Source organism: Vicugna pacos, chromosome 10, assembly GCF_048564905.1.
Source record: "Vicugna pacos chromosome 10, VicPac4, whole genome shotgun sequence".
NCBI lineage: Eukaryota > Metazoa > Chordata > Mammalia > Artiodactyla > Camelidae > Vicugna > Vicugna pacos.
This window is the reverse complement of record NC_132996.1, coordinates 49,714,473-49,727,208: the sequence shown is the minus strand read 5'-3', so window position 1 is coordinate 49,727,208 and position 12,736 is coordinate 49,714,473. Positions and strand designations below refer to the sequence as shown.

Sequence of the window (12,736 nt, the reverse complement as noted above, 5' to 3'; positions counted from 1 at the left end):
TCCAACCAGATTTTGGACTCACCAGGCTTCTACATTGCACAAGCCAATATCTTAAAATAAATTTCTTTTCTTTTCTTTTCTTTTCTCTTTTCTCTTTTCTCTCTTCTCTTTTCTCCCCTTTCTTTCTTTCTTTCTTTCTTTCTTTCTTTCTTTCTTTCTTTCTTTCTTTCTTTCTTTCCTTCTTTCTTTCTTTCTTTCTTTCTTTCTTTCTTTCTTTCTTTCTTTCTTTCTTTCTTTCTTTCTTTCTTTCTTTCTTTCTTTCTTTCTTTCTTTCTTTCCTTCTTTCTTTCTCTCTTTCTCTCTTTCTCTCTTTCTCTCTTCTTTCTCTCTCTGTCTCGCCCATTGATTCTGTTCCTCTGGAAAACTCTGACCAATATACTACTCAGCCTCAGCCTATTTATTATCTATGTCCTTCTCCCTGGTTCTAGATTTCTTCTCTTCTTGTAGAACTTACTTCCTGATAGCCACGTAATTCAGGAGAGAAGTGACCTGGTAAACTCAGTCACACTAAGGCATGAGAGACAGCTGGTGCACTCCCCCCATCCCCATTTGGGATTCACCTGTAGAAGAGGAAGAGGGCAGTTCTCAAAACAATCATCGAAGAATGGACACTCAGGCATCAGTGGGGATGTCATCTCACTTGTCCAGAAAGCTAGATCTGGTAATAGCATAGCAGTAAAAAAGAGCCACCTGCAATGAGAAAAAGATGAATACCTCACCTACCTGGTCCAGCTGAGGGACATCAAGGAAAAGGCCAGGGGTTTGACATCTTAAACCTTTTGCTTAAATCTAGCTTGTGTGTCTTTGGGAAAATCCCTTAATTTCTCCAAGCCTTAGTTTTCTCATCTTTACGTTGAGGCATAGGGGAGCTATGAAAATCAAGTGATTAAACACAGGTAAACTGCCTAGCACATGGTAGGTGCTAAATCAGTGCTAGCTTCCTTATCCTCTTAAGAGAGAGAGAATTATTTCGGGGTAGGCAGGGGCAGTGACAGTTAAACCTATAAGAAAAATTGCAGCACCTCTGTTACAATGTGCATCTTTCCATGATGACTTCCTTGTGTTCTGGGTTTGCAGGCATGCGTTTAATTGCAGAGGCAGCAAACCTATAACAAGAGCCACCCACCTTTGCAAAGTGACCTGGGAGAGCTTCCCCCATCACTCTCCTGCCGTTGTTTCAGGGCATGGACAGGAGCAGGATTGCCATGCCTAGTAGCCTCTGAAGGAGACTCCTTTTGTCCTGCCATGGAGCTCCGAGCCCACCTGGGTCATCCCTGAATTTGATCATAGTAACGCTGGATGCTAGGTGCCCTTCCCTGTGTGGTCCCCTTGGGAAAAGGCATAGACAGTATGAGAACAAAGATGCAACAGACGTCTCAGGAACAAAGAAAAGAGGTGACACAACCTTGCTCTTCTGCTTGACTTGAAGACATTCAGTTAATATCTCTTGTCCTCATGCATAGCTTTTCAGAACCTTATTTGCTTTGGGCTAATCTTTCTCTCTAATTCAAAACTGTCAGTCCATATTTTCAAAAGGAAATTTCCTTTTTGCAGGTATCTGGGAAAATGTAAAGATTTCCAGCTATATATTCTGCCTGGTTCAACATTCTTGAAAAAGTCTCTCTTGATTTGGGAATGCAGAAACTAGCCTTAGATCTGTTTCTTTTTTTTTCCCCTCCAGCACAGGGGCTAATAGAAAACCACATTGCTTGATGGTGTAGCTTCCCTGCACTGACTTCTCATCTCACGTGGGATTCACAAAGTCACTGATGTGCATTCAGCGAGAGGCTGCTGTGTTCCCTGATGGTGCTGGGTACCGTCAGGGGAGATAAGTCAATGCAGCCTGCTCTCAAGGAGGGGAGAGAGCATATAACTTTGAGGAGGCTTATACTCTCACTATATCCAACTTTCGTCCCATGGCACCCTGTGTCCAGGTGGCCATGTAAGCTACCATCCATAATGGGACACTTTGAATGTGAAAGTAGATGCTCATAATAATTGTATCAGAACAACAGATGTAACCCACCCTACTTAGTATTAAGAGCTAAGTGCTTAGTAAGTCTGAATAGACTAAGTGAATGAAGACCTGATTTCTTTCTTTCTTTCTCATAAGTATTTAGATTTTGCTCTAATTTCAACAGAGAAAAGTGGGGATGGAGTGGAGTGGCTAGGACTTGATCTAAACATTGGGCTGACTACAGTCACAGGTGGACAGACCGTTAATACCTAGCAAAACAGGGTGCATTTTGGGCTGAGTCAACCAGATAGCCACAGAATTGGAATAAGAGGCTCCTGCAGTGCTCTGGTCTTAGAACAGTGGGCTCAGAGGAGGATGACTAAAAAGAGCAATGAACTTCTGTTGATCTAAATATGAAATTCTTTGTGCCTGTGAGTTCTAGAAGCGTTGGCCATTAGGACCCCACTCCAAAGTCCACCGGCCAGAAAGCTCCAAGAAGTTCAGTGATGCCACAAGCGCAAGACAAGTTTAACGAGCGACTGAGCATTTCTTCCCTGGTTTTGGATAACAGTTTTTGTTAAGTGACATTTTGTTTCAAAGTCCTGTCCATCCATCAATCCTTGTCCATCCTTCTGTCGCCTTCCCAAGTCAGCAGTGCCTCTTCCCAGCCCACCTGGCACCAGATGTTCTGTCAGCCACCACTGTGTGTCCCGTGTCCTCCGAGTGGCAGAATGCGAAATCTCAGGCGACATTCACCTGGAAGCGCTTAGCCCTCAACAGCTGCAGTGCCTTGATTACCTTGCCCGCCTCGGCAGCTCGGTGCCGCCACCGTATCAATTGCTTGTCAATTCGGTTTAGCCGTGACTTTGACTGACTGGATTGAGGGGAGTGGAAGTGGGGTGTAGGCGAATGGTTAAAATTAATTGCTACATAAGAAAAAATTGAAAGATAATTATTCCTGCTTTCCTGTCAGTGCTCGAGGGTAGATGACCTCATTAACTTGCAGCTTGTACACAATTCAATTACTAGGAGATGGAAAATACATTTTTAATTACCTCGGTGGCCTGCGTACCATTTATCTCCATTTGCATGGCCTTTTTTTTTTTTTAAAGCTGTTGTGCTCTGAAGAAGTAGCACCGTCTTAGGGAAGTTGTCATGAAAGCTGGTTCCTGGCTTCTATTATTCCTATTTAAGGTGGGGTATTAAATGTGTGAGATTAACTCCTAGATGTCAGGTAAGTTGCAAGGCAACCCTTGCAGTAGTAATGTGTTTTTAATTAGCTTCTTATATCAGGAAATTCCCAGCTTCTAGTGAGCGAGAATTAAGAAGGATAAAATTGTGTATTTGATTTCCAGTCATTGAAAGGAAAAATTAAAAGCCAATGAAAGCATGGGAATCAGGGTGGTGGGCCAGTATCAACATCTATATGGATCCCAAAGAAGAATTCGGTCCTATTTTGATACCTGTTATGTCACTGATTGAATTAAACGATGATTTAATTACCCTAAGTGTATTGCTTGCCATTCTTCTTTTTCTTAAAATTCCATATACAACTTAGGAAGCAGTCTAAGCCGTAGGTGATTTTGCAGTGGTACCTGTGCGGGTGTTGCCTGCTATCCCTCTCAGGATTGGTTGTGTTCTGGAGAGTAGCTGTCACCTCTCTGCATCTCTGTCTCCTGTCCTCGAAGTGTCCTGAGCATGGGTTCCTACACACTCTGACACAAGGTAGATGTGATACCCTTGGATAAAACTGTATGTGTGGGACCTGCTCCCACCACACATAGTCACACAACCATGGGTTGTTCCCTCTACAAATACAAAACTTGAAGAGGCAAGTCTACATTATACTTGTAAAGTGTCTTTAGGCCATATATTTGGAAATTTGGGAGTCATATTTGCAAAGGCAGCTTATTTGTTTGTTAAGTCCATGGATATTGTTGATTAATTATGATGATCAGGTATCTTGTATAGTAGGAATAACAAGAATATGTAGTATATTCTGAAGGATTTGGATGACTTTTGAATTGACCTGCTATTGCATCTATTTGGTTGTAGCATCATAATCAAAATATTGCGCTTGAATAATACAGGAAATGCCTAAATAGCACAGTGAGACAGATGCTAATTTGGCCAACACCAGATTTGTAAAGGTGTCTTTCAGCCTTCTTCTCTCTAGGCATTCATGCATGAGCTCAAGAACATTGACTGAACTCTAGCTGAGCGTGGGATGAATAAGAGACACTCCTGTTTCCATGGAGCTCATGGTCTAGCAGGGGAAATTGACATGTATATCAGTAACTAACAATGTCACATGATTAGTGTGGCAATGAAATCTTCACCTGTGACTAAGAAGAGGCTCTGATCGAGTTTTTACAAGGTGTTTGGGAAGGCTATCTGGTCCAACCCAGCTTATTTTGTTTCCAGCTCATGGTCCAGGGGAGACTTTCTAATTCTGTTGAGAGATCTATGGTTAGCTCTCTGAAAGATGGGCCCAGAGAATAAGTGACTTTAAGAAGCTGGGAGGTGGGACATGTGTTTTGAAAAGGGGCCAGATCTGAAATGTCACTCCCCTAGAGATTTCTTGGGATCCCTGAGGACCTTGTCTGTACAGTTATGAGAATTTGTTGCTGGAGGAGCCATATAGGTTGTTCATGGTTCTATCTAGAGGTGTGCTTTAAATGTTTAACAACTGAAAACATTTTTTTCCTTCAGAAAAAAAATTTCTTATAAATTTTACTGACATAGACGATGTATAGCTCACAACTTACAAATATTATTAAACGATGTAACACATTTTATTGTAAACCTCACAGAGTCAACTGATTATTACAGAGTGCTTTTGTTGATTTTTGCTGAACTCTTGTATCTGCAGCCCAGCTGTGGTTGCAGTCCAACCATAATTTTGCAAAATCAGACCTGCAGATAAATGCCTGATTACAATCTGACTCAGCAAAGAAGTTGCTCACATCATTGATGAATGAGTGCAGTTCCAACAGGAATGACACAACAAAGACATAGGTCAGAACCTTACTCATTTATCAGTGGTGTGAGATGCTTCTTTAGTGAAGCAGATAATAGCTACTGAAAGAATATTTTTTCATCTTTTTTGTACTACTCATAGTGTAACAGCCAAAGATGGCACAGTTTAAGTTTAATCTATATTATTAACATTTTCTTCATCACCTTCTTAAGTCTAAACAATCAACAAAACAATAAATCAAGCCTTGATTCATAGCCTTTGCTAATTTCTGTGGTGTAAATACTCCCACCATAGCCAGTTTCAAGCTCCCAACAAGATGTCATGGAGTGCAAAGTTGGAAAGAGATATGCAGGAGTGTTTCTACCACACATGTGAGAGCACAGTTAGTAGGAAAATGTAAATTAGTGAGGATGTGATGAGTTTTGAATAGCATATTTATTACCTTCATTTTTGATGTAATTTATCTGTCACAGTTGCCACCTATTACCTCACATTTGACACCTTCCTGGATGGAGGTTTTTCATTCCAGTCCCAGAATCTTTGGAAGACCTCTCTCAATACATATGCTTTCTCTATGAAGATTAATAAGCTGGTTCCTTACAAGGACAGAATCATATAGACATAAAGATTAAAGAAGGTTTTGGAGTCAGACAGACCAGAATTCGAAACCCGGCTTTGTCACTCACTGGTCATTAGGAATTGGGCTGGTGACTTATATCTCTGGGCCTCTGTTTTCTTGATGGTAAAGTAGAAATAATGGTTCCTAACTTTCACAGTTTTTGAAGGGTTAAAGGAGGTAATTTGAAGGTGTCTAGCACAGAGCCCTGCGTGGAAACAGTGCATAAGAAGTGGCAGCTTAGTGTTGAAGAATAGCCTATATACATTGGGTCTGAACTGAACTCAAATACTTTTTTCCCCATTAAATGAAACAGTGGTGATGGAATGGGGAGGTTGAGAGGCATGTGCTCCAGCAGACAGGGCCTGGGCGAGGATTCAGTCTGTACCTTCTGATACCCAACCTTGAATTCTGTGTCTAGAAACAAGCCAGGTCACAGAAATAAGAGCCAGGAATTGCAGCCAGCCGTGTACTTGTTCTGGGTCTTTATTCTGGGTGGGAGGAACATTTAAAACTGACTTCTTGTTTTTTTCCTTACTTCAAAAATAATAAATGTTTATTGTAGAAACTTCAGAAAATAGAGAGGCCAAAACCACCAGTCGGTCCACACTCATCAATAATCATATAACCTCTATGAATACCCTGGTGTTTTTCTCCGTATATTACTCTGTTTTCCTTTTGCAAGAATTGAATAATACTCTAACACTTTTTTTTCGTAATTTGATTTCTTTTACTTAACAAATATCATGGATATCTTTCAATCTTAGTAAGTATTCTTCCCCAATATTAATTTTAATAGCTTTCTAGTGTGTGATTGTAGGAAGGTACCTTAATATATTTACTAAGCACACTGCTATTGGACATTTGTTATGATAACACTTTCTGTAATCAGATCTCTTCTTCAGAAGGAGAATTTTCCAGGTCCAAAGGAATGCACATTTTACATTTTATATTAAAACCAAACAGAAAATTTATTTATTTTGAGGCTCTTCTGGCCTCATCTTCTGGAGGGAAGGCACCTGGCTCACTAGAAGGAGTTTCAGACTCAGCGAGGCTGGGGGGTACCAGCCCTGCTCTCGCTTCCATCATCTTCCCCAGGATGACCAGAGGAACAAAGGCTACTTGAGCTTTGACTGCTGGTCTGGGGGCTCGTCGTCCCTGAAACGGCCCCTCTGTGCCCACGTGTTCCTCACTGTGCTCATGACATAAGGACAAACATACCTCACTCTACGCGGTTCTGCCTCTGTTGTCTTCTGTCCTCCTGGTTAAATCACAAATCCCAGGACCCTCTCTAACATGCATCTTCAGCAAAACCTTCCTCTGTTTTACGTGATTGGTTCCATTTGTCTGTTTCTGCACTCGTGTTTACCCTACTCACCTGCACTTCTGCTGTTTGGTGCAGTAAGTGTGGAATCAGGGCAGTGTCATGATGTCCAGTTTGTTTTCATTATGCCACTGCCAGCCAGGAAGCCTTGTGCACAGTAAATGATTAGTATGTGCCTATGTAGTACGATTGGTTGATGGTTAAAGGGAGGTATGAACCTGATGTGGTATGGTACTTTTTTTTTAAAGCATTGGAACCCTTTCATTCCAATAAACCCTTACCTGGAACTGCCCTTCCTTTACAAAGCAGATTAAAATGGAGTGCTGGTTGATGTGAGGTCAGAAGCCCAGAGCCTTGTCCCACCCAGGCACATCCATAGAACCCTGGGGATCCTTCCTGGACTTGAATCAGAAACCTGGCTTTGAACCCTTGCTCTGCTGCTATGTGACCTTGCACAAGGATCATATGCAGCTTGGCTATGTTAATCCCTACCTCCCAGGATGGTTGGGAGGATTTACCAGAGACACACGCACAGTGCCTGGTGTCTAGTGAGCACTCAGAAAATGTCACCTTTATTCATTTCACTCTCTCCAATTCTCCCTGACTTGGCTCTCTCTAAGTGTCTTTGCTTGGCTAACAAAGCTTCTCAGTCTAGATTTCTAAATGGAATGGGCCCATCCGGTTCACATACTGGTGCTGCCCAACCTCTCCTGCCATTGTATGCAGGGAATCCACCTCCCACTGTGACCCTGTCCAGCCCTGAACAAGTCTCCAGTTCAGGGGTTCTTCTGTGTCTGATGGAGAGGTTGAAGCTCTGGCTGGAAGCATGGGAGTTTCCAGTGCCTTAGTTCATCTCTAGCTCTTACTGTTTTTACTTTTAAGGTTTAAGTGTCCCTTCTGACTTACAGACGAGGCCATCTTGAGGGGCTTGTGAGCCAGATACTACTTCTGTTGGTGGATAGTTAAGTGTCCCTGACAGGGGCTTCTGTCACTGGCAGTTTGGTGTAGTGATTAAGGATGGAGGCTTTGGGATCAGAAAACCTGAGTTCAAATCATGACTGCATGTCTTAGACCTGTGCCTTTGTGTAAGTCACCTAAGCATCCCACGCATCAGTTCCTTCATCTGCAAAGTAAGGATTATAATAGCAATAGTGCAGACCTTGCGAGGTTGTTGGGGGAATAATATGGAAAAAAAATATGTAAAATGTTTAACAAATAACTACCATTCTTTCAAAATGTAATCATATTTCAAACAAATTAATACAGACTCCTATTCAAACTAAATGGCAACCTTCACGTACCTAATCAATGCACCCAGATGACCCAGAGGAGGTGGGACCATGTGGAGGTGCGCTTGGAACAAGGCCTTGCATATATGCAGTGTTAACTGTTATTATTCTCCAAATGCTTATTAAGAACTTAATAATGATACATTATAATGCAATACAATGAATAATTACACTATACAATAAATAATTGTAGTGGATTCAAATATATATAATACAATATAAATAATTGTATTATACAATAAACAATTGTAGAATTGAATTAATCAAAAGATGCTCAAACACACTAGTAATAAAAAATGGGGATTAAAACAATGCAACGTTACTTTTTATATTCTTTCATTTTAGCCAGGATTAAAAACAATGTTAGTTCTAATGTTGGTGAGGACCCTGGGAAACAGGCACTGTTTTGCACGGTTGCTGGGAGTAGCTAAAACTGACATTAAATATACCCTTTTGAACTAACATACTACTTTTCAGAATTTATCTTAAGAAAATTATCATTTTTCTAAGCTGTAATTTCAAGGCTTTTCATTGTAGCATTTCTTGTGATTATTAAAAAAATGTGAAACAACTTAAAGGTCCATCAGTACAGGAATGATTAAATAAATTTTGATATTCTAATACTATGCTGCCATTAACAATTATAATATAAATTTGTATTTCTTTATGTAGTGCATAATTTATTAAGTGATAAGAGTAGTTACAGAACAACATGTTATGGCATGATTCCTTATCTATTTTAAAGTATGTCTCATATATATGTGTATGCACATGTATATGCATGTGTGTGTTGTGTGCAAACTGAAAATTCTGGAAGTGTATACATGAAAAATTGAACAATAGGGGAGTTTTAGAAGATACACTTTAGTCTTGACACAAATCTTTGGAATTTGAAGTTTTTACAATAAATATGTAATAATGCTATAAACAGAAGAAAGAATAAAATTATTTTCTCTCATTCATTAATGAAAAAGGAACCTATTGTTTACCAAGGGAGTGATTAAGACAAGCATTCAATTTCCAGACTAGAGAAAACTATGGGAGATGGACAGTGGTGTGCAGTGGAAACTAAAATGACGAGAGAATTATTCCAACTATATGGGGGAGGGGCTTCGTAGAGGAAGGGATGTTTGAACTTAGCCTTGAAGGATGAGAATCACTTGGACGTAGGAAAAAGCTTTGGGATTGATAAAGTCAACCATGCATAAGCTACTTATTGTCTGAACAAAAGTAATGGACTCCCCCCACCCCAGAATTGCCCCTCAGAAAAGAAGTTGCCTGATATTCAAGTCTTTCAAGTTCCCTCATGTTATGGGATTCTCCTTCAGTTGTTTTACTTTGAAAAATCACATTAGCCTGAACTGACCTAAATCAACCTTAGTTTTCAACGCTTAGAGAGGTTCCCAGCACTGATTTAGGGATTATTCCTTTGGGTATGACTTCACAATGGCAAGAGTTAGAATTTGTCATAAACGCGCCTTTTAGAAACCACTTTACAAAGCACTGTGGTTACACTGTGAAGGTCATGAATATATAATAAGTACGAATAAATGAAAAAAACCTAACAATTATAATGGTATGTGAAAATAGTGCCGTGATTTAGGATAAAATTTTCAGGTTAGCATCATATACAGATTCAGAAGTGCTGCATTTCAAATAATTTAGATCAAAATGAAGATGAAGTTCTCCTGAAAACTGACTCAAAAAAAGCTCTAGGTGATGAAGACTGATGTTAGAATAAACTTACTTCCTGAAATGTAGGAATGGAAAAGGCATTATTTCTAAGTCAATGTGATTGTTTTTTATATATGTGATTTGGAGCAAGCATGGCTCCTTCTGAGGGCTGTGAGGGAGAATCCGCCCGCGCCTCCCCCAGCTTCTGGTGGTTTGCTGGCAATCTTTGCTGTTCCTTGTCCTATAGAAGCATCATCCTGATCTCTGGCTTTGTCTTCACCTAGCATTCTCCCTGTGTGCCTGTCTGTCTCCAAATTTACCCCTTTTGTAAGGACACCAGTCAGATGGGAGTAGATGACCTCATTTAAGCTAGATTACCTCTGTAAAAAGCCTACCTCTAACTAAGGTTACAGTTTTTGTACTGGGAGTTAAGATGTCAGCATATGAATCTGGACAGGGGACACAGTTCAGCCCATAGCAGCAGGTCTACTGTTGTCCTACAGATGAGAACGTGGAGACTTGAAGTTGCACAATTGGAAAGCTGTAGAACCAGGAACTGAACCTCGCATGGTCTGGAGCCAGCCCCTTTTACCTGCTCTGCTGTGCAAGGCTGCCTTCCCGGTCTGTGTGCTGACGGATGCTGCCTTAATAGAAATTCTCTCAGCAGCCACAGGGTCCGCAAGGTTTTATCTGAAGCATTGATGCTATAATTAAACTCTTTCATCTTGATGGCTTTATGTCCAGTTGTGAACCATGGTACAGACAGACAAGCTTTGATGTTTGTGAACTAGTTTTCACCCTTGGGGAATCTGGTAGCTAAAACCTGAGGTTGTGGTCCTTTCCTTTGTTCATTTACTATTTATTAAGCACCTGCTGTAGGTAGATAATGCTGGGAAAATATAAAAAGACAAGCCCCTGGCCCTCATCCATTCCTGGTGCTAGTCTGAGATGTGCATAATCAGATTGAAATTTTAAATAGGAAGCCCACATGGGAGAATAAATTTGGCTTAGAAATCGTGGAAGAACTTTTGATTTTTAATTTGTTTCAGAAAAAGAAACCCACCCCAGCCTCAGTGCTCTGGAGCTTCCTCTGGCTTGACAATGCTTCTTTGAAGAACAGACGATTCGGGGAGGAAATCGTGATGCTGTTTGGGATTCTGAAAGAGCCAGCAGACTGTCACTAGTTTTAAGATGGAGGGATGACAGCCGTTCAGTGAACTGGGTCCAGCTCTGTGCTGGCAGCTTGATCTACACGGTCTCATTTCATCGAATTCTTGCAACAACTGCTGTCCTCGGTGCTGTGTTCTCCATCTTACAGACGAAGAAACTGAGTTCTAACGAGGTCGGAGGCACGGTGAGTGCAGTCATTCATTCCACAGATGTCTCCTGGGCAGCCCCTCTTTTCAGGCACTGAGTGTGCAGTGGTTGTGGCACAGGCCAGGTCCCTGCCCTCCTGGGGTGCACAGACACAGACCACTGGCAGACGGAGAGTGGAATCTGGCTCTGCCCTTACAAAGCCTATGCGCTTAACCGACGTGCAGGGAGAAATGCTGTTCAAGTTAAAAAGAAGGTAAATAGGATAAATCCCAGTGAAGCTCCATAGGTTGGATAAAAAAATCATTGGACCGTCCAAAATGGCATTGTCTTGCTCACGATTTCTACCAACACCATGGAACTACAATCTAACCCCGCCATAATGCTCTCGATGGGGTCCAAAACTCCACCCCATAAAATGTGGGGTCACCTTATTGCTTATTGAACAGTAAACGGAAAAGCTGGGGCGAGTTTGCTGTCAACCGTTGATTACCTTTTCTCCAAATTATCATTGTCGTGGGGTTTGGGACCACAGGGTTTCACTGTAGTTTTTCTAAAATCATGAGCAGTACTCATAGAAACATGGTCTAATTGAACATTCCACTTCTATCAATGTGTTACTGTTGTAAGTGTACCCCCCAAATCTTGTTTCTTTTTATTTTTCTTATGGCTCTAACCCAGAGTCTCTCAACATCAGCTATTGACATTTTAGGCATAATCATTCTTTATTGTGGACAGGCTGTTGTCTTGTGCATTGCAGGACATTTAGCACATCCTTGACCTACACCCTCTAGATGTCAGTAACACATTCCCCCAGTTGTGACAAGCAAAAACGTGTCCAGACATTGCCAAGTGTCCCCCGGGGCTGGGGGTGGGAACTGCCTCTCTAGCCCCATGGTGCTTTGCATTATCGGAAGGCCAGTCAAGCAGCAAACGTCTATTGGGTTTCACTGTGCTGTGTACAAGGCATTGTACCAGAAGACACTAGGCCCACGACATGGTTGGAGTCGTGCTGGGAGACAGGACGTGGGCTTGAAGGCAGAGAAGGAAACAGGAGATCAGAGAAGTCACAGGCGGTGAGCAGTGCCTGCTGACGGAGGCATCAAGCAGAAGGTGAATGTGGCTAGACCTTGAAGGATGTGGGCACAGGGCGTGGGAGAGTGTGAGCAGGAGTGCTCCAGGCCTGTTTGGGTCCCAGGAGCGTTACATGTGGAACAGAAGTAGGAGAGCAAGCAGGGCAGGGAGGCCGGGGTCAGAGAGTCTTGGATGGCTGCACACAGCCAGAGGGGACAGTTAACAGAGGCTTCTTGTCAGGATGCGGGATCTGTAGGTGGGCAGGAAATCCTATGGGATGCACCATCGTCCTGGGTCCAAGGCCTTTCCCTCGGTGCCTGGAGTTTGAGGTCTCTACCCCTGTCCTCTGCCAACAAGAGAGATGCGGCCCCTCTGTGTTCTCTGCATCTCTGGATGGTTTCTTCTTCCTGCCCCTCATCCCCATCGGTTTGCTTCTCTCCGATGTTTTCTGTTCATACTCTAGAGGGAGACTTTGAGTCTAACTGACTTAACTAGTTCCCATTATCCT

At 41.9% G+C, this 12,736-nt stretch overlaps 1 long non-coding RNA gene across 1 annotated transcript in view; it reads left to right on the top strand.

Annotated features, from left to right (window-relative positions):
• Positions 1-11,624, top strand: part of LOC116282009 (uncharacterized) — a 100,565-nt gene extending 88,941 nt beyond the window's left edge. The window contains exon 4 of the long non-coding RNA XR_004191466.2: positions 10,890-11,624. This is a non-coding gene — a long non-coding RNA (uncharacterized lncRNA). The remainder of the gene's footprint in view (positions 1-10,889) is intronic.
• Positions 11,625-12,736: the final 1,112 nt, after the last annotated feature.